The sequence below is a fragment of the Cuculus canorus genome, chromosome 21 (assembly GCF_017976375.1).
Source record: "Cuculus canorus isolate bCucCan1 chromosome 21, bCucCan1.pri, whole genome shotgun sequence".
NCBI lineage: Eukaryota > Metazoa > Chordata > Aves > Cuculiformes > Cuculidae > Cuculus > Cuculus canorus.
The window spans coordinates 28439-56364 of record NC_071421.1 but is presented as its reverse complement, the minus strand read 5'-3'; the positions used below and the strand labels follow the sequence as shown (position 1 = coordinate 56364).

At 45.0% G+C, this 27926-nt stretch overlaps 1 protein-coding gene across 4 annotated transcripts in view; it reads left to right on the top strand.

Moving 5' to 3' along the window:
* The first annotated feature begins 5820 nt into the window (after nt 1-5820).
* Nucleotides 5821-27926, top strand: part of SPSB1 (splA/ryanodine receptor domain and SOCS box containing 1) — a 36609-nt gene continuing 14503 nt past the window's right edge. The window contains exon 1 of one of the 4 annotated variants that reach the window (XM_054085962.1): nt 5821-5951. The gene's annotated coding sequence lies outside the window, so the exon portion shown is untranslated. Of the gene's footprint in view, nt 5952-27693; nt 27828-27926 lie in introns of those variants that run through there. The other 3 variants (XM_054085968.1, XM_054085966.1, XM_054085969.1) reach the window with 3 other exon arrangements.

The following is a 27926-nucleotide window of genomic DNA, read 5'->3' as shown; positions in this document are numbered from 1 at the left end:
ATATGAAATGTTTGAAAGGCTGCTGGAGGAACAGAGAGCTTTATCTACAGCGTCCCTATTGTGTGTATTGAGTCGTGTTCATCAAACAGTATCAGCCAAAGTACTTGCTGGGAACAGCAGCAGTTAAAATCTTTTCAGCACAAAGCCAGAGCTTGTCCTTATTGCTATTATCTGCTGCAAGCATATGCTGCCTGGCGTCTCCTTTCCCAACAGCAGAATGTTGACACGACCAAACTGTCTGACAAACAAACCACCCACAGGTTGCAGTGTTTTGACTTCAGAGGGACGTAGCTGTAGATGTTCTTCCTGAGTTTCTCTTTAGAAGTACTTAGGTGTCTATAAGAAGGTGCTTTGGAGGCAAGCATGCCAGCAGCAGAGGGTGCTGCTTCCTCATGCTGCGGCAGCTGCTGGGAACCACTTTTCCCAGCCTTGTTCTGCAAAGGGAGCTTCTCCTAGAGGCCTGGACCAACACATCTGTGCCTCTGATGCCAACCCTTGCTGCTGTTCCTTGAGCTACACACACCACAGAGTACTTACTGATCTCCTGTGATACAGTGAGCTCTCTGGTCAGCCTGCACTCCTGGGAGCTGCTCCACAGCTGCTATTCCTGTATTGTCCTGCTAGCTACCATTTTCCATTCATGGTGTTTGGTTAGAAAGGCAAGGAACTAATTTTTCTGCTTCCCGATTCCCAATGCATTTTTCTGCTTCCCCACTCCCCACTTCTCATGCACAGACTGCAACCATATGCTTAGCCTGCTACATACAGGCTTGCACCACACAGTGCAGTAAGTGAAAGGAGTGTTGTTATGTGTCCTTTTTCCTGCTGACAGTTGTATGAGCCAGTAAACCCACTGAGATGTTAAGGGGGTATTGCTGGCATGTGCTCTCATTAAGAGGTAGTCATGTCCACAGCACATGCGCCTCAGATGTAGCTGGGCGACCAGCTGGTGTTGTAAGGGCTGCTCCAAATAGAAATGGAAGTTTTTGAGTTTGTTTGTTCTGCATCCCAGTGCTCTAGGGTCACATATATCCCATTCTTTAAGGCAGGTCACTTCACATCCAGCACCTTGTGCTGAAGTGGAAATGTAAAGGAGCTGTGAGAGGAGACATCACAGCAAGCCCCCTCTTTCTAGGTACCTGTAAAAAATACCTGGATTCTACTTTGTTGCTGAGAAGAGTTTCATTTCATTCAACAGCCTAATTTACTTGCATTGCAGTTTATGAAGTGTTGTGTTGAATGAGCCGAGATCTGAATTCACAAGAAATCACTAACTAAAAGGAAGATGGCTATTTTTTTCCTGCAAAGGGCCCCTTGGGGATGCCTCTTCTTTCCTCCTCCATCTCATTTTTTCTACTCCTTTTTTCCATCACATCGAGCCATATTCCAGAGTTTCTTGATTGTCCCGTAAGCAGACTTGGCAGGATTTCTACCTCATGAGGCTGCTGTTCTAACAGTCTCTTTTCTCTGTTCTGCGGCACACTGGGTTACTTTGACTTTGTTGCTGTACATTACAGACGCTCATTGTTCACTATCTGTTGCATTGTCTCCCTTAATTCCCACACGCAGAGCCTGCATGCAGCATAATACATGTTTCCAGGCAGAGTGTTTACTCTCTCTCTCTCCCTCTTTCCACAGGGCCTACAAAGCTGCATGTTTTCTGCCTGTCTTTATATGGCACACACACCCCCAAATGCAAAGCAATAGGATCCCCTTTTTAAATATAGTCTACCAGCCTGATGCTACAAGGTGAGTATCAGTCAGGCATAAAGTACATCTACAAAATCTGTATCAGCCTGAGAGTCCATGGTCTCAAGAAGGATTTAGATGCTTAACTTCAGACATTCAAAGGGGACCCATTTTTCAGAAGACCTTTTGCTCACCCACTTCCAGACCCTATAGCTAATCTATAAACTGAATGCTGACTACATAAAAAGGAGGCACACCAAGCCATTCCCCCTCCCATCCCACTTTGAATAATCTGAGCATTAAATTCACAAGGATAAGAGCTGGAAAAGTCTCTTCTAATCCTGGCTCCATCCTCACTTACTTTTCCAAACAGGCTTAGAGGGACTCCATTGCAGGCCATAAACACTGGCATTTGTCAGCCACCTGTCTCTGCCACTATTTGCACTGTTGTTTGAGATGTAGACTGTATTCAAAGCAAGTGATTGAAGATTAGCAATTCCTGCTTCTTAAGGAAGCAAGAAAGTAAAATATTAAGGAAATAAAAGAAGACAAGATTCCGTAGAACCGGTGATCTCATCTGACGAGAAGCCACCACAAAGCTGAAAAGTTCTGCTTCAGCATTTGTCACGTCTGATTTCCTCCAACCTCCCTGCTGCTTTTATGCCTCCTCTGCCCCATTTCCACATTTCTCCTTCTCACTGTAAAGAAGAGGGATCTCAGAGCAGGAAACTCTTGCACACCTGGAACTACTTCACAAGAAAAGACTGTGGGTAGCCCTCAAAGACGCTCACTTTTAGCAATGGCAATTTGGCTACAGGGTGCTTGGGGAGAGAGAATGGGTCATACTGGCGATCAATATTGGGAAGGCTGTGGCGGAGTTAGAACAACTGAAGTCATGGGCAGACTAAAGCCTGCTGAGTTTCCTATGCAGATCTCAGACATCGTTCACAACTCTCTTAGTTTCTGTGGTGTCATGTCTGCTGCTGCAGAAGGTGCTCATGCTGTGCTGACCCTCGGGAGCAGTGGCTAAGCAGGTCTAGAAGAGAACCAGCTTCTGAGTTTCCAAAAATGAGATCTGGGGCTTCTCTCAGAACCCCGGCTATTGCTCTATTGTGAGTCCCCTGGGTCACAGCACATGGGCAGTAAAAGATTGCAGGTAAGTGGAAAATTCCCCATCCACATCTCTAGGAATCAAGACCTACTATCAGCCAGTTAATTAACAGCTGCCTCCCTTTTGCCCTTCTAGATTACAAATCCGTGCTAGTCTTTGCTCCACTCCCACCAGTCAGGTTCTTACGTTACAGTAGTCTGCCACCTTGGCAGTAAGAAAACAAAGCATTTAAAGTAGGTGTACTTCAGTGGGTGTAGTAGATTGATTTACTGTAGAGAAGAATGCGGCCCACAGAGTAGTTTTGCAGTTTCCCTAGGCAATGCTTCAGTTTGTCTTGCTCTCCAGCTAAGGTATGCCTGGCACATGCCTCTAACATCTTTGGCATTGGCAGAAAAGACAGGAGTGGATCATTTGAACAATGGAGATCAACTGGGAGAACTCTCCACAAAGAAAGATGGAATCACACAACAAGGTACAAGTGTGCTAATGGAAAATGCTGCTGGTCTGCAGTATCAGAATCCTTCTCAGCTCCCTCAGAGTAATATTTACAGGATCTCTGGGTGAGTACAGGCCCCTAAAGTTTTGCTAAATGTCCAAGAACTGAACAGTAATCTGTAGGAAAAGCTAACAGAGGGGAGATTTGCACAACACGCTTTGGGGGGCTACTGCTAAGAACTTCTGCTGAAATTAGTGGGGAAATTTGACTTAAATGGGAGTAGGACTAGGTCAAAGCAAAGTAATCTTGAAAAAGCCACCCAAATATTTATCTATTTAACATAAAATTTCTCCTATTTTTATCTTGCAGAGTGTGAAGGAACATATTTGTGCTGTATCTACAAACTCCCTGGGTTTCTGGTCAGCTAGAGTAATAAATTTAATCTAATGTGAATGTGTTTTTTTAATGAACCACAATGGCTGGCATAGAGCAACTATTCCCCAAGGACTTCAAAATATGCTTAACAAATTAGTGGCTCAGCCCTGCAAGGGCATGAAAAACTTCACATGCATGCATTGTCCCATGCAGTTCTACAGAATTCCTTTCCCTGCATCAGCAGAAGTCCTTGGGATTTTTTGGACTGCATGGCCTGAAAGGGGTAAGGAGGAGGGGAGGATTCAGTAGGCTAGCTATGCCTATCCTGCTATGACTACCTCACTGAAAAAATGACTTAGCAGTAGGGTGCTTATAGTCCCTGGGGACCATAATTCCATTTCATCCCATGCTGCTGGTTATTTTTCCTTGTAAATGTTGGTATAATTAACTTATACATTAATGCATGGTCCATGGAACATGACAAAAAGCCTATTTATCCCTCAGCAGAGTATATTCTGACAGCTCCCCCAGAGATCCAGCACACCTATACACCCAGGAATTGCCTTCCTCACCACTTATCTCCCTACTACCTACGAGGAGTACAGCCTGGAGAAAATTGGCTGGGTATCCTCTGTAATTGAAAGGCAGGTGAGGATAACACTGTTGCACATTTATCATTTATCTTATTCATAAGATTCAGTTATCTTTGAATTAAGAGCCTGTGCTGGAAACGAAGTTCAGCCAAGATGAAAGCAAAGCTCTGTGGAAGTAGGGATGTAAAAATGAGGACACACAAATTAACCCTACTCTTTTTTTCACATGTGCTCCAAGACCATTAGTGACAGGGACTGGTCAATGCCCAATGTTAATGTCCAACCCCACAGACCAGTAACTTCAGTGTGTGCAGGGGCATTGTTTCTGTACAGACTCAGAATAATCCCGACCTCCTGAATAATTCATATTGCTTCCTGCAGCCCTGGGGTGGTCGTTGGAGGTGTCCCATGCTGTATGGCTCCCTTACTTTATGACAATCACTGCATTATATCTCCAAGCTGCATTGCTTACAAAGAGGGGATACTGCCCCTCTGTCCCTGTGAGAACCTCGTGAGGTTCAACAAGGCCAAGGGCAAGGTCCTACACCTGGGTTGGGGCAATTCCTGATTCCAGTACAGGATGAAGCTCGACATGAGCTGGCAATGTGCGCTCACAGCCCAGAAGGCCAACCATATCCTGGGCTGCATCAAAAGTAGCGTGGCCAGCAGGGCGAGGAAGGGGATTCTGCCCCTCTATTCCTCTCATGTGAGACCTCATCTGAAGTATCGTGTCCAGTTCTGGATTCATTGAATCATAGAATCACTAGGTTGGAAAAGACCTCTTAGATCATTGAGTCCAACCATTCCTATCTGCCACTAAACCATGTCGTTCAGTACCTTGTCTACGCATCTCTTAAATACCTCCAGGGACGGTGAATCCACCACCTCCCTGGGCAGCCTCTGCCAGTGCCTGATGACCCTTTTTGTGAAAGATTTTTTCCTGATGTCCAGTCTGAACCTCCCCTGGTCCCTATGTTGAATCCTCAACATAAGAGGGAGATGGAGCTGTTGGAATGGGTCCAGAGGAGGCTGCAAGAATGATGCGAGGTCTGGAGCATCTCCCATGCGAGGACAAGCTGAGAGAGTTGGGCTTGTTCAAGATGGAGAAGAGAAGGTTCCAACAAGACAGCTTCCAGTATGGAAAGGAGCTGCAGGAAAGCCGGGGAGGGGCTGTTTACAAAGGCTTGTGTTGATAGGACGAGGGGCAATGGGTACAAACTAGAGAGGGGATATATTTAGACTAGACATAAGGAGGAATTTCTAGACATAAGGCAGCACTGGAACAGGTTGCTCAGAGCAGTGGTGGCTGCCCCATCCCTGAAGGTGTTCAAGGCCAGGTTGGATTGAGCTTTGAGACCCTGATCCAGTGGGAGGTGAACCTGCCCATGGCAGGGGTTGGAACTAGATGATTTTTAAGGTCCCTTCCGACCCATTCTATGACTCTATAAATCACACTCGCTGTTTTTCCCGTGTCCACTGCACACAGGGCTCCAGATGAGGTCTCACCTGGCAGGAACAGCGGGACACCGAGAACACGGCTCAGCAACGGCCGATGACTACCAGCCCATCACCACCGCCCACCCGGTCCCTCCCCGTCCAGCCCCACCTCCCCGGGGCGGAGCGGGGCTGCCGGGCGCTATTTGGTCCCTGGGAAGGGGCGGGGTCGGGGCGTTGCGGCTGCAGCTTTCCCGCCGCCCCGCAGCGGCCTCGGGTGGGCCCCGCGCGGCCATGGAGCGGGCAAGGCACGGTACGGCTACCCCTGCCCCTCTCTTTGTCTGCCTTGCTCTGTTCCTGCCTTCCTTCCTTCTCTCTATCCCTCCCTTTATCCTTCCCTTCCTTTCCTTCTTGTCTCTCTCTCTTCCTCCTTCCTTCCCTCTTTCTGTCCCTTCCTCTAGCCCTCCCTCCTGCTCCTTCTCTATCTCTTCCTGTATCCCTCTCTGTCCCTTCCTCTGTGCCTCTCTCCTACTTTCTGTCTTTTCCTCTATTCCTCCCTACCACTCTTTCTATCCCTTACTCCGTCCCTTCCTCTGTTCCCCCTCTGTCTCCCTTCCCCTCTCTCCTTTCCTTCTATCCCTCCCTCTCCCCCTCCCTCCAGCCCTCCCTCCCTCCCTCCCTCCCTGTCCCTTCTTCACTTCTTCTCTCCTTCTCTATCCCTTCATCTATCCCTCCCACCTGCTGTCTCTCTGTCCCTTTCTTTATTCCTCTTTCTCGGTGTCTCACTTCCCGTCTCCCTCCCTTCTTTCCGTCATTCCCTCTCTCTATCCCTTCCTTTATCCTTCCCTTCTCCTCTTCCTCCTTAGCTTTGTATTCCCTCCCTCCCTCTTTTCCCCTCTCTCTGTCCTCTCCTCAATTCCCTCCCTCTTTTCCCCCCTCTCTGTCCCTTTCTCTATTCCCTCCCTCTTTTCTTCTCTCTCTGTCCCTTCCTCTATTCCCTTTCTCCTTCCCTCTCTCTCTGTCCCTTCCTTCATCCCTCTCTCCTTCCCTCTGTGTCTGTCCGTTTGCGCTGAGGTGCGCTCGCAGTGTTTGCCAGGCTCCTGGAGCTGTGATTGGGATGCCATGGGATGGGTGGCTGCCAGAGCCCATCTGGCGTGGCTGTGTGTGGGTTCGAAAAGCAAACACTGATAATGTCAGTGCAGAGATCTTCAGCTCGTTAAGGGAACCGGGCTGTTTATTCAGTGCCTGTGGTTGCAGGGGTGGTCTCCGGAGCACGCCTTGCAGGGACTAATTAATGTATCTCTTTCTTTCCTGTATAAACCTCTGCTAATGCAATGGGAGCTTATGTAATTTTCTATCTGAAGTACCTGGCTTGTATCATCGACGGTGGGGCCATCAGGAGCACAGCAGGGATTGTGCCCCTATATTTGGCCCTGGAAAAGCTGCACCACGAATCCTGAATTCAGGTTTGGGCCCCTCAGTACAAGAAAAGTATTGAGCTGCTGGAGTGTGTCTGGAGGAGGTGAAGTTTCTGTAGCACCCGTCTTATGGGGAGTGGCTGAATGAACTGAGGTTGTTTAGTCAGGAGAAGAGGAGGCTGAGGGGAACCTCTATTAACTACCTGAAAGGAGGTTGTAGCGAATGTGGTTGCTGGTCTTTTCTTCTGAGTAATAGGTGTTACAAATGAGAGGAGATGACCTCAAGTTGCACCAGGGGAGGTTTAGATTGGATATTAGGAAAAATTTCTTTACTGAAAGAGTGGTGAAGCATTGGCAGAGGCTGCCCAGGGCGGTGGTGGAGTCTCCATTCCTAGAGGGCTTCAGAAAGCATGAAGATGTGGCATTTTGGGACTTGGTTTAGTGTGCACAGTGGTGATGTGTTGATGGTTGGACATGATGATCTTAAGATGTTTTTTCCAACCTTAACAATACTATGATTCTACCTAGAGAAGAGATTAATCTTGCTGTAGTCTTGTGCTGAAATGCACTGTTTGTTCCCCTGACAAGTGGACGGTCAGCGTGGCTGACGACTGGTGGTGGCCATGCCTGGTTAGAAACCGGTGAATTGTCTGAGCTGTTGCTCAAGATAAGGAAGTTCATAAAATGATTGTAAAACTGGGAGTTGCTGCCTTGGAGGAAGATCAGCTTGCTTTTTTATTTTCCCAATAGCAATGCAGGGTGTATTTATGAACCTTTTGTCCCAGAAGCAGTCTTCACTTCTCCTGCTTCTCTGATGTCTGATCTGTGCATTGCAAAGAACAGGGTTTTAGTCTTGCTGAGTGCAAGCTGACTGCTGAATTACTGGGACCAAACTATGGGGAGCTTCCAGCAGCTCACAGTAAAAGAATCTGGCTGTCGGAGGGATGGAATTCAAGTGGCTATCTCAGCCTATGAGACTTTCAGTGGTGAGTTGATAAGGGAACTACTGGGAAAGCGATAGAGCTGGGCTACCGTTTACAAAGCAAATGATGATACTGGGAAGGACTTAACTGACTTGTGGAGGAGCATCTTCCCTCACCAGCCAGTGGCTACTGTGCCTGTTTCCTCTCTGCTCTGTCAATATGCCTGCCCACTGGCCTTGGCGTGGCTCTCAGATGTGATGATGGATGCATAAAGCAGCAGTTTATCATTCTCCCCCTGAGTTCTTTTGAAGACAAGGGTTGAACTTAAGCAGTGTATTCTTCTTGAGGGGGCATTGTATTGTTACAGTACATCATCAGTGGGCTTTTTAGCCTGTCTGGTTTGCTTTAGAGGTTACTGATGTGCACTATAAAGCAGTTGGAGTTTGTAAACTTATGGTAGATACTTGAGATGTGGGTTTGTGTTCTGGGAACTGGCTAGCTGATATGTGCTGCATTTATGTGGAGTTAGTTCACTGCTGCTAGATCCTGGATGTGGAAACTGTCCTCTGCTCATTGCTCTCCTGTGTCTTCCTCATCCCTCCCCCCACTCCCGCCCAGCCCCCAACCTTTCCTCTCCTCAGAAAAACTGAAAGCAGTCTGCTTGTCTTGTCAAGTCTGTCTTGTGAGGGCTAATTAAGAATTCATGCAGGTACTGGAATTAAAAATCTGAGTCAGTCGGGACACTGTGTGTGCCAGGTTTTGTGAGTGAGTGCTGATAGTAAATTATAGTAAATCTTCCAAGTCACAATGTAGTTTTTAAAGAATGAGAGATGTGGAAAGGAGCATGCTCTGTGGAAGTCTGAGCTTTGTGTCTTGGCCAAATTTTGTGGCTGGTGCCACTGAATACACTGGAATTGGCACCTGATAACCAATTCAGTTGAGCAAGCTCTGATAGGGCAATGCAAGTTGTGCTTGTGTTGACAGGGGGAGTGAGGATTAACTTGTGTTGGCAGGGAGTATCAGCTGGGATGTGCTAATCTTCATGCCTTGTGGAAGGAACCTTGTACTTGTAGTGACTAGTTGAGTGATGTAGCATTAAAGCAGTGGAAAAACAGTTTACTAGACCTGCATGGATTATACTGACAGGCTCTGTTTTGGTATGAGTTTCCCTAACCTTGACTGTACCAAGGCTGGCACGTGTGGCTGGCCCTGGAATTTACTGCACTGCTCCTTGTATTTGCAGGTGTGTGGTGTGACTTGGCAAGTTAAGTTGCTGGTACAAGTTAGACAGTAGTGGCTTCCAGACAAAACTGTGTAATGCCTGTAGAGTTCAAGTGAGTAAGTGTCTGAGAACCAAGGTTACCAAACTGCAGTCACTGGACTGCATTGTTGGTGGTCATTGCAGAATGAGTTGATGTCAAGGTGTTGACTCACTCTAGTTACTACACTGCTCTGAGCAACAGAAAAATAACTCTTCCCTTGAGTGACTTCATGTGTGTAACTGCTGCCACTGCTTAAATAAATAATTTCTTGGGGGTGGGGAGATGAGTGCAGATGATGTTGTGTGCTACAGGAGATGGCCAAACGTGCTCTGCTGAGTGTAAGGAAATCTAGATTAAAAGTACTCATTTCCAAGCACGTGGTGGGGAAAAAGTGTCTTCTTTAGTTGTGTTTTCCAAGGGACTACTAAAGCAGTGTTACCTTTTTAAAAGAAGTGGGAAAGGGGTTGTTCAGAGTCCCATTCAGCTCTTTGCTGCTCTGCCCTCAGAGGTAGTGGTATAGAAGCTCCTGGGCTAAAGTAAGTTGGTCTGTTGCATTGATCAGAAGATGCTCTTCAAGTTGATCATACTTTGAGTGTAGTATCAGGTCTAGAAAGAATATATGATGGATCTGTCTTGGAAAGATCCAGCAGTCTTGTTGGGAGCTTGAGTGTGATGGGAAACCAAAGGAGACTCACCCTCGTGCATGGCAGGATGCCTTCCTGGAGGTCTTACAGTGAGTTGTAGAAATTAAATATGATGTATAAATGTAGTGAAGAGTGTGACTGAGGTGCAGCTTTGTTTGCACTTGTCTCATGTGTAAGACCAAGTTGTCTGAAAGATATGAGCATGCTACTGGGAACCAGGATGTCTAGTTTGGGGCATACCATTGGGAGAACTCGTATGATGTTTTTATGCCTTTCTGCTTGCCTCACGGCTGGGATGTTGATAACAATGTCATCTACCCTGATTCTTCCACCAAAGGACAGATTTTGCTTCTCTGTCTCTGTGCAAACAGCTTCACATAAATGACTTGAAAAAAAGTTTGAGAACAAGAGAATGGATGTCTGTCGGTTTAGCTCTTTCACCAACTTTCTTTTTTCCCAATTGTCATCCCTCGCTAACTTGCTACTCTGTAGTAAACACCCCAACAAGTGTTGCCAGTGTTGTTTGTTTGGCAACTCTTCCATCACTTAGTGGCAGGCATTTATGTTCTTGGTGGCAGTGAAGTCTTCCTCCTGTTCAGTGACTGGAATAACTGACCAAGTACGAAAGCGTGAAACATCCCTGTATATCTTCATAGGCAAGGCTTGACTTCCCTCTCTTCCAGTCAGTTGGGCTGGATGCTGCTGTTTGGAGGTTTCTTCATGTCAACTCAAATGTCTGTTCCAAATGCATCTTATTTGGGGATTTAAAAGCCAAGGGCTTTCTAATAGTGACTTCTTAGCTAGACAATCTGTTACCATCTGCCTGGAAGAGGGATACAGCGTGATCTTGAACCAAACCTGTCTGTGAGCTCCAGAAGCAGGCTGAGCTGGTATGGGTTTTATCGTGATGAGGTTCAAGGCTTACTGATGCTCCAGACTTGCTCATCTGAAAACAGCGTGTGACTAAGGAGTGGTTTTATACAGTGAATGCAACTTAAGTCTTCATTCTGGATGTTAATTGGGTATGAGAGCTGCTTTCTTCTGTAGCAGGGTGGCACAAGCTGCCTCAACTTTGTGGTGCTTAAAGGAAGGAAATGTAGCAGACTTAGGCTAGGAAAATAGACTTAGTGTGAGCTCAATGCTGTATTGAGGTCTACCGCTAGCACGTGAAGGCAGTGAGTAAGGGTACTGACAGAACAGTCAGCTGAACAATGAATAATGTCCGACTGTTGAGCTAAAATTGAGTAAAACTTAAGCTGTCCCAGCCCAAGGGACTGCCTAGGTGCTGCAGGCTGCCTTTGCAGAGGCCCCTTCTTTGGGGAGAGTACTGAGGGTAAAGCCATTTCCTAGCACGGTAGCTATATGGTTGAGCTCTGGACCTGGGATGAGCAGGTGCAAGTGCTGGCTGGTGCGATGAGTGCTTGGTGCTGTCATGACTTCTGGGGACAGTTCTTTGTCACATGTTGCCATACTTGGGATTGGGCTTAAGGTCCAGCCAGAGTTTTCCAGGCCACTAGTGCTTGCAGCAATTGAACAATATTGCGTATGCCCCAGGGAGTGTGGTTTAGAGTGATGATTGTAGGGCTGCAAGCCATGGACAGCTGTGGGCTAATCCTTTCTGTACATCTGACTTATTGTGCGGCCTTGCTTCAATCACTCTGTCTTGCTTTAGGGTTTTTGAAGAAGGGGAAAATCAAGTTAACGCTTTACTTGTCTGATCACCTTTGGCGGGGTTGGATACTAACACCAGGTTTTATTTATTAGGCTCCACTTGTAGCTTATCAAAGCAGTTAGAATAAAAAAGAATTATGATGTGGGAATTTCTGGTAGTTGGGTGGAAAAGATGGGAAATGTCTTTTCTCTCTGCGGTGTGGAAGTGTCACAGCTCAGAGTGAGTGGCTTAGTGTGTTTAATAGTGCAGTGTTTAACAACTTTCTAGTGTTTAATTCGTGCAGTAGAGGCTTTGCCGTTTGCCCTTTTGGTTTTGTGTTGTGCTTAAGCAGCTTTGAACTCCACCTTGAAAGTATTTCGGATAAACATCTTTTTCTGACCTTAGCAGAGAGCCATCTGCCTTTGCCTTATCGTTTTTCCTTAACCCTGGAGAGTCTTGTCCCCTAACGTTTTCTTAGGTCTCTGCTGGCTTTTCCTCTGCTAGAACAAGGGAAGGCAGACCTCAAACTGAAGCAGTGCTGCTGCTGTAAAATAGTAAGGCATTTAACTTGGAAAACCTAGGAAGTGAAAGCTTTTTAATTAAAGACCAAACACAACCATCTGCCTGATTTTAAAGCGAGAACAACAACTTATGACTTCAGATCTTTGAGGCTTAAGGTGGTGATGCCTGAATGGAGATGCCAAACATGGGCTTTCTCTTACAGCCTGGGAGGGGAATTTGATGAAGCTTGTAAGTCGGAGCAGCTGTGTAGATGTTAGTTTCAGAATGCTTTCTTTGGATAGCTGGTGTGTTATCAAGTCAGAAATCTGTTCTGAGGAGATCCCGGATGGAGCCTTGACACCATAAATGTACAAAGGCACTTGCTTGCACAAAAAACTGCAGAAACAACTTCGTTCTAAAGATTGTGAGCCACAGATGGTAAACAGCCAAGAAAAGCAAGCAAGGGGTAAGGCCAAGCTGTTCTCTACATGAGAAGGCTACATTGGTCTCAGATGTTTAGAAATCCTTAGTTTAAACTTTTGAGAAGTTCACTGTGGCTAACCTCTAGTTTTAGAGTTAAAACTAGAGGTTTTGACTATTAAAATCTACATTAAAGTTAAAATCTACATTAAAGATGGGAAAAATGTCTGGATTCCAGGTGCAGTGTTTGGAGGCTTGAAGCAAGTCCTGGAGTTTGCTAAAATGCTCTTCTTGCCTAGATACCCTCATTCATTGTCATGTGGTGCTTCAGGATCCCTGGGTCTGCAGTGGTGTAGCCTGGTGAGCTGTGCTGCCGGGAAGGAAGCATTGCTTCTCAGTGTGAGGGCAATAATGACCCTTGAAATGCTTCTGAAGAGTGGTCTTTCCTCCATACTATGGAGGAATTGGGACACTGGCTGTGTGGAATGGATGGGCTTAGTGCTGTGTTGTTAGCAGTTCTGTATGGGGTCTGTTTCTTTGATAGGCAGTTTTCCTATGCTATTTAAAGGCTAAACTGGTCGCGTTATTTAACTTGGGCAATTAGAGATTGGTTTGTTCTGTACTAATCCCGAGGCACTAGTACATCAGGGATTTGAAGTTTCAAGTGGTGCCCATGTAAAGAAATACCTCAAAACCATGGACAAACTGGTAAGGTGTAAGTTGAACAGGGAGAACTAGCATTTATGTCCTAGTTCCTATGAAATGTTGAACAGCCGCAGAAGAAACCTGTTGACATTTTTGCTGAAAGGAGGTTTGGGGCTTGTGTTATTCCAGAAAGTACCTGGCTTGACTCCTATGGGCAGGGAATGTTATTTGCTTGGACTTGGTGTTCTGGGGTTATGGGATAGACATGAGCTGCTGCAGACTGTGCTTTCGTGGTTCTGCGCTACTGGCTTGAACACTTGGTTCCTTGCCTGATGTCCCACTCAGTTTCACTACTAATGGTCAGGGGTTTTCCATATGGCATGTTGTGCACTTCCAGCTGGAACAAAACAGAGCTGGGGGTGGAAGTGAATCAGTCTAGGAACATGTTTCATTTTTTTATGAGCCAGGGCACTGCTTTCCTCCTTGCCATCTCTCAGCTTTTTTGAAGCGCTGTGTGTCCACCATGCAATAAGGATCAGACAGGCAGTTATAAGTGCTTTTGGCCTTGGTCTTGACTCTGGTATTGATTCAAGCACATGTGTGTCTTAAAACTTGCTAGCATAGCTTAGTTTTTAGCTTGAGAGGAAAAGGGCAGAAGAGCTGCGTACATGGCACTGATTCCAGCAGGATATTGCTATTAGGTTAGGTATGTGGCACACTGTCTTGCCGATGTACAGCTGCTGTGTAGAAGTTAAAAAGAGGCAGCTCATCTGCTCTGAAGTGGCTGTGAACTTGGGGTAACGGCGAAAATTCAGGGGGCAAATGAGGACCAGCATGGTAATATGCTACTAGTTTTCAAAGCTATGGTTTTGACTTGCTATATGTTGGGCTGAGGAGAAGAAGAAAGGGCAAAAAGTATATCCCACGTTTAATATGGTGACTGAGGTTCGTCCTGGTATTTGGATACTGTAGTTAATTTTTGATATTTGCCTTAGTTAATGGACTTTGGGATGATCTACTCGAGGACCAACACGCTGCTAAATAGCTTAACCTTCTGAACGTGGTGTTAGCAGGAAGCAACTTTTGAAGGAACTGAGCTTTCCTGGAAGGTTCACTCTACGCATTCCCCAGTTGAATCTTTCCTGTGTTGTTAGAGTACTGGTGTTCCTCATGTGCTTCTGATCCTCTAGGTATGATGTATGCCCAGTGGCTTTTAGATGTTGCCTTCAACATCAGATGTTGCCTGAGACTGTTGAAAGGGCAGATCGTATGTGCCGACACAAGCCCAAAGCTGCACGTTTTGGCATAGATAACATAAAAACCTGAGGCTTTATCTGAGTTATCAGAGTAATCTGATAGAGCTTGTTGTGCGGACAGTGAACTGGATTTGCAAGAGGCACAGCTTTGTGTCAACACTTTAGGTGGGGAGGGGACACTTGACTAGAGAGAGCCTGGAAAGAGCGATAGCCCACATCTGCAGGCAGGCTGTGATTGTGCAACTGCCCTCCCGCTTGCTCCACAGCTAGAGCAGTGCACTGTTTTGCTAGGGAAACTTGCCAAGTATGCTGTGTCACTCCAGGATGTCGGATCTATCCAGATGTTTGCCTACTAGGAACTTCAGTAAATCTGCTGCTTTACTGAGCTTATTGGTTTGAGGAGTGTCTTTGCTGCTAGGCATACTTGCGTGCAAGCTTGATGGTATTTTTTTCTATAAGAGCTTTCCACTGCACACCTTTTCTCCAGAACGGAATTTGGCTGTGACTCAAAGTGCCTTCAGTCTTTGCCCCTTGATGTAGAGATGTGGTTTTAAGCGCGTGCTGATGTTCCTTTCCTGGCCAGATCCTTCTAGGTGGAACAGCTCAACTTGCTGCTGTGAGCATGACCACGTGGCAGTACGTTAACAGTGGGGGTAAGCAAAGTTTCCATTGACTGCACGTTGCTGATGGAACAAGTGCAGTCTTCCCTGACTAAATATAATAGAATCAGGTTTGGGCTTTAGGCCAGAGGGGTGGCATGGCTTTTGGAATGTGTGTAGGAACATAGACAAGATGTATGGCTTATCCTCAGTTGGACTGTTTCATGTGGGATAAGCGCAGCAACACGTTTCTGTGAAAATGGAGAAGGGTGGCCGCCACTGGTTTTGCAGTTTCTGGTAAGAAACAAGAATTGAACAGCTCCTAGAGCTCTAAGTGGGGACGAGTTTTCTTGATGGAGTTAAGACCTTAATGGGCACTGGGGAGCAGTGTGCTGTAGATCATATATTAAGACTGACAAATTCCCTGTGTGTATTTGAGATGGGAGAACGTTTTTCAAACTGATAGTCGTTAATGTAAACAGGAAGGATAGGGTATTATAACTACTACTTGTTTGGAGGCATGTGCTCTTACATTATTTGGATTAGGATGTGTTCAAGCCTTCTAAAAAATGCCAGCCAGTCCCTAGTCTAGAGTGCTCTGGAAAGAACACTTGGCCTTGTGGCAATCTCCATTTCAAGGTGAAAAACTCTACAGCAGAAGGCTCATCAGTGTTGATGTTGAGATGGTTTTTGTGCTAAGGCACTGTTTGATGTACTTTTAAAACTGTTTTGGGAGTCTAACACCCACAAAACAAGCGTGTCATGGAAATTGTCTGACTGAGGGTTGTGGTGCCAAGTAGGTATGAAATGGAAGCCCTGTCCTTGGGCTTGAACTGACAAAGCAGAAGAGCCAGCAGATGACAGGCTGGCAGCAGGGAGAGGTGGCTTTGCAGCTTGCTGGACATAACCCTTTTTGCTTCTAAGTCTGGTAGAAGACCTGGGCAGTCAAATTAATACATGCCTGGATTCATTTATCTCTGTAGCCAACTTTTTCGAGTCCTAGTATGGTATCACCAAAGCATTGGTATTGTGTATAGGGGATGGATGTGTAGGGAGACCATATCTTATGCTTTCAGTGAGTATTAGGAGTAGTAGTGTAACAAATTGACCACAGAAATAAAACTGCAAGGCAAGTTTTCTAGTGCGAAGTTTTCAAGGAAGGAAAATACTTTTGTATATGGTGGCTTTGCTTGATATTCCAGGCGTTAGATGTTCTAGACACTTTGCATCTATTCCATGTTTGGGAGGTTGTGGTCCACTGAATGGTGGGTGGCAGTGGCCTTCTCATGACTTTCAAGTTGATGCTTGTACACGGCAAATCTTGGCAAAGCCACCCAACCACCTCAAAAGGAGTAAGGCTTTTAGTAGTGGCTGAAAAACAGTTGAACATACTTTGGCTGAGACTGACCAGCCTTGGAGAAGACAGCAGCTTAGATACTGAAGGGAGAAGCTAACGTAACTGTACTTATATATCTACAAGTCTTACTAAACTCTGAAAAAGCAAGGCAGCTTATCTTTTCTGCTTGTTCCAAGTATATTGAATGCATATTTAAGAATGGATCTTTTGGTTGTTTCTACAAGGTTTCTTCCTCTCTCTGTATTTTTAAAGTTCTATTCATGTGTTTCAAACTTAGTTTCCTAATTGGAAACTTTCCATTGATGTCATGGGAGCTTTCTGTGGCCCACATCAAATAGCTTCCTTCACCAGGAATTAAGTGACTGTCCAAATGTTTATATTAAATACTTATTTAGAAGACATGTTGATTTATGAGGATCTATGATGACTGTGGTATGTTGGGAGGATAGGTTGACTGTACAGCTTTTGTCTTGCCTTTGAACTATAAAAGTACTTGCAGCTGTTTAATGCCTAGATAAGACAACTCAGGCTTGCTTACATTTAATGAAGTTATCCCATCACTGATTATTGTGCTGTTTCTTGTCCCTTAAATTGGAGAGGTTTTTGAATAGACAACTCTAATGGAAAAGACTCAAATGGCAATGTTTGCAACAGTCATGGCAGAAAGCTGTGGGCTTTAATTACAGGTGCTGGAATAGTGCTGTTTTAGAGAGGAAACCCCCAGTTTAGTCTGCGGAGAAGTCCTAGGGAGCAGGGAAAGAGATGGTGAACATTCTTGTTCTTCAAACTGTGCTTACTCGGGCTTCTGTGGTGGTGTCTGGGCCAATGGAAGGTGAAAACAGAAGGGAGAATAACCATCTCAGCATCCCCTCTCACCCCCAAACAGACCTCAAACATCGAGCTTTGATTATCTCTCCTTCGTTGCAAGAGATCATTCTTCCTAATTTAAAGGAAGGTTCTTCTCAAAATTGCTTGGGGTGTTATGGAGCCGAGAGAAGTCTTTTGTAGGGCTGCAAACTGTTCAGTTACTTCACTTTTTGAGAGGGCAAAATAGCTCTAAGAGCTTACTGTGTAAACTTGGATTACAAGAGTAGCAAAGTTTTAGGTGTGGCTTTGATCTCTGAAATTAAGCTTATTGGTGGGCAGAATCTTTTCAAGCAAAGAATGTTTAAAGATTATTTCCAAAATATACAGTATAGAACTGCTGTCAGATTAAACTACACAGAAATCCAAGTGTCCCTAGACTAACAGATCTTTGGGGTGGTGTTCTGCCTTGAAAACAGGGCAGATGCTTGATGCCTAAAGGGGAAGATTACACTTTCTCTACAGAAACTTTCCTTCCAGTATCTTTCTTCAAATCGATGCTGAGGTTGTCATGGATGCTTCTAGTTGCAATCTGTCCATGTTGCAGCATCGTGCCTGTTGATGAAACTAAGCTGCGAGGCTTTTTGCAAGTGGATGCTTTGGGAGAAATGCTCTTGTGGCCGAGCCTAAAGATGAACTGCTCCATACAAGACTTCACCTTGTGAGCCTGCTAAAGTGGCCCAGAGTAAAAACTTCTGTGCTATCAGATGCTATTGGAAAGGTGACACTTGAAGCTGTTTGCCATCATAAAGCCTGTACAAATGTGTGTCTCAACCAACATACCACCTCTGCATGATTCCAAGCATGACTGTCTCCTAACTAGTTGTCCTAGTTGCATGTGCAGAAGCCACTAATGTGAACTGTTACTGCATATTCACTTTTTTTAAGGGAGAGGTACTACCACCATGTAATTTAGCTGTGTTGGACCTGGTCATACAGATTCGCTTCATTGCTCAATCAAAATGGTTGAGATATAGCTTAATGTTATGATGAGGAAGCTGCTTAAAATATCGCATGATTTGCAGAGCTTAAGCTAGCGAAACTGATGCTTACGAATGTATTTCTAAGTGTACCCCAGTAACACTAAGGAATGAACTCCACTCCTAGCCACTTGAACTGGCCACTCTGGATGCTAACCAGTAGTGGAACAGCTGCGAGCAGTGCTGTAGGTGCATGGCTTGTTTGTACTTTTAGGCAAAAACATTTGTTCTGTATTACCATAACTGTTATTTCTAGGAAAAAGTTGCTCTTGGATATCTGGCTCCCCTACAGTGCAGATGTCCTCTGAAGGCAGCATGTGTATTCCTGCAGCCACAGTTCGTATCGTGTGCTTTAATCCATTTCATTTTGACATGCTTTGAAATCTGATTTTGCTTGTATAGGGATAAAGCTTCAAGCAGTTGGGCTAAAAAGACTTTCTAAAACTGCGATGTTATGTAAAGGCTTTTGCTGAATGATATAAGAGCCCAGCCAAAGCTTTTGGTCACCCTGCCTGTCTCAACCAACCTTAGTGATTTCCAAGTACCTTTTCAGGTAATGGTGAAAGCAAAACATTGCATCATGCTGAGACTGTGCCCAGCTGTAAGCTTCATTGAGATGGACAATGTCTCTTCCTGATTGTGGTATGTCCCAGGTCAATTATATTTAAACACAGAGTCCAACCATGTCATTAAACCTTTTTGGCTAATAACAAGGCAGCAATCTAGTGAGGCATCGTCCCAGAATGCTCTGCTTTGGGGAGTTGCTGCGTGTGTTCCAGTTAAAGCTGGCAGTGTCAGTTGTCTCTTGTGTAATCTGTCTGCCAGGAATAGCCTCTTAGCTCAGCATTTTATTGAGAGCTGCTGTGAGGTGGTTTGTGCTTGTATGTATTCCTGGATGTGGAGGGCTTACCTTACTAAGCATGCTGATGGAGTGGTTTGCTGAATGTTGATGAATGTCTCTGTTGCCTGTTTATCTGGCTGCTTCTTAGGGTTTTTGTTCATGTAACCAGTGTTTGAGTTATATAGCTTCTGGCAACTGCCTCGGAAATGAGAGGTGAACGCATCTTTCTAGAGACTGGCAATGGCTTGGGTCAGGCAGAGGTGTGCTATGTTGGCTTCTGTGCTTGGTAGTTTCAAACAGTTTAAAGGTTAGATCAAGTAGCTTTCCATATTAACTGATAATCAGTGGAAAGACAGGGATCTCTGCTTCCATTGCAGAAATCCCGAGCTGAAGTAAAAGACTGAATGCATCCGTGGTAATCAATATAGCACTTAGATTCTGCAAATCCTGTATCGGATTCATGTTTCATAGCTAGTTTTCATGTAAGCTGTTTAACCTTTTACTCGTGTGCTAGCTGTCTGGTCCTCTCTGAGTGCTCGCCCCAAGGTCTAGTAGATGGAGGTTGATGCTACTAAAAAGCATAGGGAAATGGCAGAAAACAGTCATTCCCCATCCAAAACCTCAGGATGGCATATCATGGTAACCCTCAATAAAGCTAATGAGTCTGCAGAGTAAAGATACTTTGAGGGACTTGTCTCAGGGATACTGGGGGCAGAGTGGACAAGAACAAGGTGCATAGACGTTCTCCCTGATTATATGGTGTGAGTGGTATTATGGAGCATAAATATTTAGTTTGGTTTGTTTCCAGTGGAAGCCCACTGTACACAAAAGCATGGCTTCCTGATGTTTTCAGCGCTGTACAAGTTGCCATCCATTGCCCTAACGTGTAAAGTGATAAATAAACCCACATAAAACAGAGCACAGTTGACCCGCCCTTGATACGCTTGTGTGACAAACTTTAGTGCCCCTGTTACTGTTACAGGACTTGAGCATGTCTAAAAATTCATGTTCTATAGCAAATTCCAGGTGATCCTGATTTGAGACTCCACAAAGAACAGACCACACCAGGCAGACAAGAAATGCCAATTCTTTTTTCCTTTCTTTATTAGCTGGATTTTAAACCGTTTATGCCCAAAACTTCCAGAGGTGCGTGTCCCTCTGCTTCCCTTTTTGCTAATGGAGATCCTTAGGAAACTGCTTTCCTTTTGAAGACTTGGAGGGGAAGAGGAAATTAGAAGCTGAAGAGGGGATGTCATGGACTACAGCAAGAAAAGGTGCTTGATTACCTGGAGGTAACAGTTTGGATTTGTCTGGACTCTTCACCTCAACTGGCTGTTGCAGCAGTTGAAGAGAAATTGCATCTTCTGGCTCTGTTGTTGGATTTGGACAGGGTTTTTCCACAGCTTTTGTTATGTTTTAAGGGTAATTGTTGTTCCCAGATCAAACTTGAACAGAAAATGCAGGGCTGCCGCCAGCTTTGTCACAGACACCTTTTATCTTGCATTCATCTTTTCCAAGCAGGTGCTGCTTTTATTTCTTCTGCTACAAGACTAAAATTATCAGCCCTTTGATGCAGGGAAAGAAGCAGTATTTCAAAGCAAAGCACCTAGTTAACTTTGACAATAAGACTGCTCTTATCTTGAATGTAATTGCTTCCTTCTTTGAAACAAATCTGGGGGTTAGAAGCTCCTGAACCCTGTTTGCACAGAGTTAATACGCAGATCCTCCCTTGACTGGGAACGTGAGTGATTTGTTCTTTTCGGGTGGGAAAATGAAGCTGAGCCTCTCAAGGTGAGATTGTACCTGGGGAAGAAGAGGGTGGTAGGTGGTGATGTTGATGCACAGTTCCTGCAGATTGTTTTCCTTCTAGCTGGTTGTATAAGCTGCAGTGCATGGCTAATGCTATCATGAGGGCGCCAACCACTTAAATGTGGAGCACAGTAGGGGGAATGACCTGAGGAGAACATCAAGTCTTCAGACCTCCAGACGCTTCATTGTGGTAGCAAAGCAATACGTATCCTCTATCGAGACAGTGGTTTGGTCTTTTTGGGTTGTTTTTTTTTCCCAGCCTGCCCTGCCCTCCCTAGCCTTCCTGCCTTCAAAGACTTGTACTGAGCATGAGCTTTGTATGAACGTCAAGCTTCTGACTTTCATCTTTTCCACTTAAAAAGATAAGCTCTGTTCCCATAAGGTGCAATACTTTCTAAAGGGTGATGTGACAAGGCTGCATGCATTGAGAGGATTGTTTCCAAGGGGGATGCTGAAGCATGCTAGTCCTCGTAGCAAAGGCCACTGGTGGATAAGGCTGAGCCATGGCGTTGCTCATGTAGCATGTGACTTTGGGGAAAGAAGAATTCCTGAATCTAGGCAATAGCTGGCTTGGCTAGTGGTCAGGACATGGAAGGAAAGACATTCCTGCCATCATGTGGCTTGTCACAAGAACTATGTGATGCAGCAGAGATACGTTTGATGTGCAGGTTATGGGGCCAAGATCTCATTTGAGAGTAAAGGGTAGGGGAAGACCTCATAGAAAAGGCTAGAAGCCAGATGGCTTTGGAGATAGATTACAATAGGCATTTTTTTTGAAAGTGGAGATGTTTCTTCATCTCTGCCTGGTCCACCGAAGCTACCAGATTTACTGAGGGAGGCTACAGAAAGTACTCTTGCATATAGGCAGGTGCTGAGGCATTGAAGAATCCGACTGGCTTTCAGCTTAGGAAGCCTGAACTTTGAAGAACCCATCATGATTGTGTGATGAGCTTCTGATTTGGATGCCTGTGCAGGGTTGTTGACTTAAGAAAACATCTTCTTGCTAAGTGAACAGAATGGTTTCCTAAACAGCATGAAAAAAAATAAATAAAAATCACTTCCTCAGTGACTCATCTGTCTCCTCTTGTAAGGTTTTTGTCTCCAGTGGTGACATCCTCAGACTCCACAGACCACAGGACAGGAAAGACTTGAGTCTATAGTTTAAGCTGTGTAAGATCCACCATGCCTATACATATCAGGCTGTAATTTCAGTCCTTTTCTGACACTTAACAAGCCTGGGATGAAGAGATTTGGGTAAACATGGTAGAAGAGTACTGAGTTTTTCCTTGTGGCAAGGTAAGACAAAGAGACCTATGAACTAAGTCTGCGTTTAAGGCTTAGAATAATTCATTGTCTGGTAAAAAGGTGCTAACAACTAGTGCAGGAAGCTGAACTACATTTGCTTGTTTAGGATTTATTTGACCTGAAGATCAACATGAAATTCAACCTGAAACTGAGTGATCCAGAAACTGGAATGACCTGGATAGGGAAGAAGATGCATAACTCTAAGTATAAGGACAAGTTTTGTCACCACAGGGTTTGTCAAGCATTGGAACAGGTTGCCTGGAGGTTGTACAGTCTGTTCTTGAGGGCTTTCAAGAGTAAGCTGGATAAAGCTTTCTGTAGGAAAATGTTTCTACTTAAAGCTGTGCGTAGATTGGTTTATATAGCACTGGTCATGTGTAGAAAGACACTGTAGCTATGAAAAGGCCCTTAACTGCATTAAGCTCCGGGATTATAGAATCAATTTTATTATGTCTCATGATTTGATTGTCATAGTACCTGATGAGGTGGAAAAGACTTGGTCTGCAAACTCATTAGCTCCTGGCTGGGGGGGCTTGCTTAATTCCTCCCAGAAAAGTATCAGCAAGCATGCATAGTTGGATGGAAGTCTTTCTACATCCACCTTCCTGACTGTGGTGGGATTGCTGTGACAGTAGAGGTCAGCACAGTGACTAAATGCAGACTGCAAAAGGGAGGATGAACTTGGAACTTCAGCCCTGTTGTTAAACTTCACTTCTTGCTCCGGTTCTCTCCATGTGATGCAATAACAAGTGTGCAACCTACTCGTACTACGAGCATCTTCTCCTACCCTGTGTGCTATGTTGGTAGTGATATTGCTGTCTATGTGAATGGGGGAAATACAAATCCAAGGAAGTGATGTGCTGAAGCTTCTCAAGCTGAGTGGCAATGAAGCAAGGAATGGAACATAACTTCAGTTCTGCACCTGATTTTGCTCTCACTGGATGCGCTGCTCTGCCCTCTTTTGCAGAGAACCATATTCTGGTTGTGGTATTGTGAGAATCTAATGTCCTCCTTGGAGGGAACAGAGAGACCCTGTTGCAATGGGACAAGAATTGTTTGGTTTTAGCACATGGCCCAGATTTCAGGTATGCTTTTTCTGTAGTGCTTATGAGTGGTACCAGACACTTGCACAACTTCCCTCTGGCGTAGCTGTGTTTGATGTAGATACATGAACTGAAGCTGCAGACACAATAAACCTATTCGAAGGCAGCAGGCTGAGTAATCTGGTGGTTGGCAGCTGCTCTGTTGTGGGGATTTTTGCTTTACTGCTAGCAGTGCTTGTGACATCTTTAAATGAAAAGAGGAAGGAGGAGGCAGTAGCTGGGCAACATTAATATTAAAATAGCTCAAACTGCAAGTGGTTTTCCTGAGAGAAGGAATCCTGTTGGGTTCTGTCTCCTGACAGACGATACTGTATTGCTTTTAGGAGCAGGGACTGAGATCCTCACAATCTTACCTTATCTTTGCAAGCTCTCTGTTTGAGAAAATACTGCTTTTCAGGTCTGTAACACCCAAATCTGACTCTGGTACAGTAAGGGCTTAGGTCCTGTTCTCATGTGGGCATTATACCTGGTGTGTGCTAGGTCAATTCAGCCAACTCTTGATGTGCTGCCTTTCATCCAGGTGTTGTGTGTTGCCTTGTTCTGCCTACTAAAAGTAGCACAGCAGCTATCCTGGAAAAAAACAAACTTCTAAACCAGCACTTTAGCAGTTGGAATACCATAGTCTTACTGTTCAGCCTCTGACTGACAAGCCCATCGTGTTGCTTCCCTCATTTCTTCAAACACCTAGCATATGAGAGAGGCTTTTGAAAAACTTGGTTTGTCCTGGTTTTGGAAAGGACAGCACAAGATGTGGCTGTACAAGTGTTTTTGCTCTGTCTTGCTGTCTCCTAGGAAGGAGGCAGAGGATGAGTTTTGGTAGGTGATTGCTGAGACCTTTAACATGGGCTTCTTTAACTGTTGCTGCTGCTAGCTTTAAACTGCAGTGATTCATTGTTAACTCTTTTTAAGGGGAAAACAGTGCTTTTGTTAACAAAACATCCTGATGGCATGTTTTGTTGGCCAATCTTGCAGTCATAGCAAAAAAAGCTTCTGATGCAGGAATGGAAACTCTGGACGGAGGTAGAAAGATAAAGCTTCATTCTTTCCATCCACTGTTCCCCTTGCCATCATCCACTGATTATCGGATGGAGTTAATGAATCGAGATACTTGCATGGATATGAGGATTGACAGTGGGCTGTGTAGGCTGCAAATTAGTAAGTAGGGAGGTAAGTAAAAGTGGGGAGCTCTTGTGCCAGAGGGTAGCTTATTATGTGGGCTTCTTTAATGCAAGTAGCTCTGAACATAAACATCTACTGTTTAAAATTTATGGTGGCTTAATTGTGGAGGAAATACCTTTCTAAAGGCAGCCTGTCTTGGGGTGTTACAGCTCCAGTGTTGGAGTGAAGAAGGCAAAGACATTAGGCAGACGAAGCAACTTAGCCAGGTGCTGACTTTTTATTTCGAACACCAATGCCGAATGGTTTACTGCTCCAGCTGTTGAATGACTTCTGGAGGGCAGTGGCTGTCTAAATAATTCCCGCTTGCTTCTGCTCCTCTTGTGAGCTAAAGCCAATGTCTATAGCGCAGGGCAGTGAAACTGCTTGGGAAACAACATCATCCTGGATTGCTTCCCCAATTCAGTCTTGCCTTGCATTTGTACAGCAGTGTGGGGGTGGGATGGGAAGTGCTGGAGGAGGAGAAAACAGTAACTAATAGACTGTTGGACCATGATTTTCATTCCACTGGAATGAGGCCTGACTTTATCATCCTCTGGTCCAGCCAATAACTACAGTGAAAAGGTAGACTGTCCTGCTTCCCTTGCTGCTTCCCACTTCCAGACCAGTTTTCAACAAAAGCTTCCAAGTAGCTGGCCAGTCTAGTCACCGTTTGAAATGCTTTTGAATGGGAGGCTTGCTCTTCTCTGCATTCTCTGTAATGCAGACTGAGTAGACCCTGAAAGAACCTCAAAATCCTTTCTGAGTAGCCACCTAACACACAGATCCTGAAGATAAGCTTGTTTGAGACACTTCCCTGCTGGTTGCGTTAGCACTTGGCTGCTTTGTAGTTGCTAAGCTCCTTGTACAGATAAAATGACAGTTAAATTCCCTAGAAGAGTATTTATCTAAAGGCAATACTATATATCCAGAAGCAAGTCATAGAGCCAGCTCTTAAGCGCACGTAAAGAGGTCAGAACAGTGAAAATCTTGTGCCTTTTGCTGGTGCCTTCTGCCCTTGTTATCTCTATACTAACTTATTTTTTTTCCTTGGAATAAGCTCTTGGGAGACACTAGAGCCTTTTCAACTCCAAAGACTGCACTGAAGCAACCTGGGAGCAGCCTTCCATGGTTTTATGTGAGTCTTAATTTCAGTACGAGCAAACTCCCTCTCCAGAAAGTGGATTCTTGCCACAAGCTGTGAGGAAAGGAATCACTTATCTGATAGATCTAGCCTGGAAATGGTACCAAAATTAAAAAAGATGACTTTGCCAAATGTGACCAGTGAGGTGAGAACATGGTGCACAGGAGGTATGTCTTGCCTGGTCTGGAAGATTCTTGATCTGGTGCTGCTGTGTTTTCTGTATGGGGATATGCATACTGAAGCATGCAGAGAACTTGCTAAGCTGGTGGAACATAGTGTAGCTGGAGTGCTTACAGCATCCTGTAAGCTGCATCAGCTGTACCCAGCTTGCACTCGAGATTGGCAGTGGTGATGACTGTGTGCACAACACTTGGTGTGGGAGTAGTGCTGTACATAAGGGCATAGTAATTGCCACAACTTACTAGTTTTTCTCCAGGTTCTCCATCTGCAGTGGCTTCACTGCTTTGTGCCCCTGCTGTCCCAGCTCCTTCTACTTTCCCACAGGAATAAGGGAACTATCTGGATCTTCCTGCTCCGATAGCACCGTGTACAGGTCCTGTCTCAACTTAGACCCAACTGCCAAACCACAGCTGTTTTGCAGTTTCCTCCAAAAGAATCTATCTGGAGTGCAGATCCGTGCCTTGAAGCTGAACTTGGCACATCTGGTTGCGTCAGCACTATGTCCCTACTATGGCCCGTCCACTGCTTCTGCATTAAAAACGAGTGATGTCTGCAATTCATTTGTTTGTATTGCTAACACGAGCCACAGGCAAGTGGTTAGGCAGCTACCTGAGCTGCTTGTCATCCGAGTGTGTAACAGTCTGGTTAGTGGCACCAAGCATGATTTGCTGAATTCTACCTAGAATCTAAGTTCATCAAGCCAGTCATCTAGGTTTGTAAGAGCTGCCTGTTAATACATGCTAAAATACAGAATTTCAAGTTGTTTCTGGAAAACAGCACTTCACCAGTTGGCTACAAATAGTCTAGAAGGGCAAGAAGTGAGAGTGAAGCAAAGGGGAGAGGTGTGAGGAAGGTCAGTGCTGCAGCTGCTGATGTGGGACATGGGAAGGGCCTCTGGCTAAATTTCTCAGTTTTTGGCTAAGATGCAGAGCTGTCAGTTTACTGTGGGATGATAAACTGAGGGCTCCATCCTGCCTTATGGGGAAGAGCTTTGGCTGTTGGCTTTCTGGACTGTTCAGTCAGCTCCTACTCACTGTGCATGCTTTGTGGCTTCTCTCAGGCCCTGTAGTCAACTTAACAACTCTTATTATGCTATATAATGCTGCTTACTCTGCAGTACAGGCACCTGTATGCCTGTGTGGCAATGTTCTGCAATGGTAGGGGTATGTATTTAGAGTCCATTTCTCTGTTGTGTAAGTAGTGTGCTGGGTAACCAAAGCGAATTGCTTAGCTCCTTGTAACATTGTTGTGTTACACTACCAAGAAATGAACTATTTCTGGCTAGAGTCTCATTGTCCTGACTTGAACACAGTTTTTGGTGTGTAAAGGTCACAAGCTGTGAGTAATGATGGAAAGGAAATGGACCCAAGACAGGGAAATAAGGAGAAACTGTGCTGTTGGTAATGCAGCGATCTGAAGCCAGCAGCAGTAATTGTTTAACCGCCATAGCTGTCCTCAGAATACAGAGGACAAAGCATCCTCTCAGTAGTTCTGGAAAAGGTGCAAAACAAGTGCTTTAGAGTACCGGTCTAAGGAGTCTGACTGTAGGAAAACAAACTAGCAGTTCCTGATGCCAGGAACATAATGGCTTGCTGTGGCCGAGTCTTCTCAAAAGCTGATCTTGGCTTCTTTATGGATGCACATTACTAGCGCTCAAGCTGGCTTCCTCTACTTCTTGAGGGAGGCAAGGAAGCAGAGGTCCTGGTGAGATACTTTGCGATTTGTCCTTGAAGGAAGGGCAGTCTCCAGCCCAGCATCTGTTATGAAACAGTCCTTTCTGCAATACGCTAGTGCTTTTCATTTCTGCAACACAAAGTGTGCTCAGGCATGTGACATGGATGAGAGTTCATGGATTGCGCTGGTGTACAGAGCTCTTACGTCAGTATGGCATGCTGATCGTAGTGATGTGCCTGTGAGTACATGTTAGTCATAAGTGGGAGAGGCTGTGGAAGAATATATGTTTTGCTTTGTGGTTTTGAAGGCTTATTATGGAACAGAGTCTGTCGCTTGAAGTACAGGGTTTGAGTGGAAAGGAGAGCTTAACTCAAAATATTTGACCATTTTAAGACTTGATGCCCACCGAAGATGGCATTGCCAGAGCAGGCAAATGGCTGGAATTTGCTTCTGAGAAGGTAATCTAAAGACCCTTGAGGAAACATTGTGCCTGGTCTTGCACATAGAGCTGGTGTTCATAAGGTATCTGGGAGCTACCTTATACAGAGCTGTAAAGA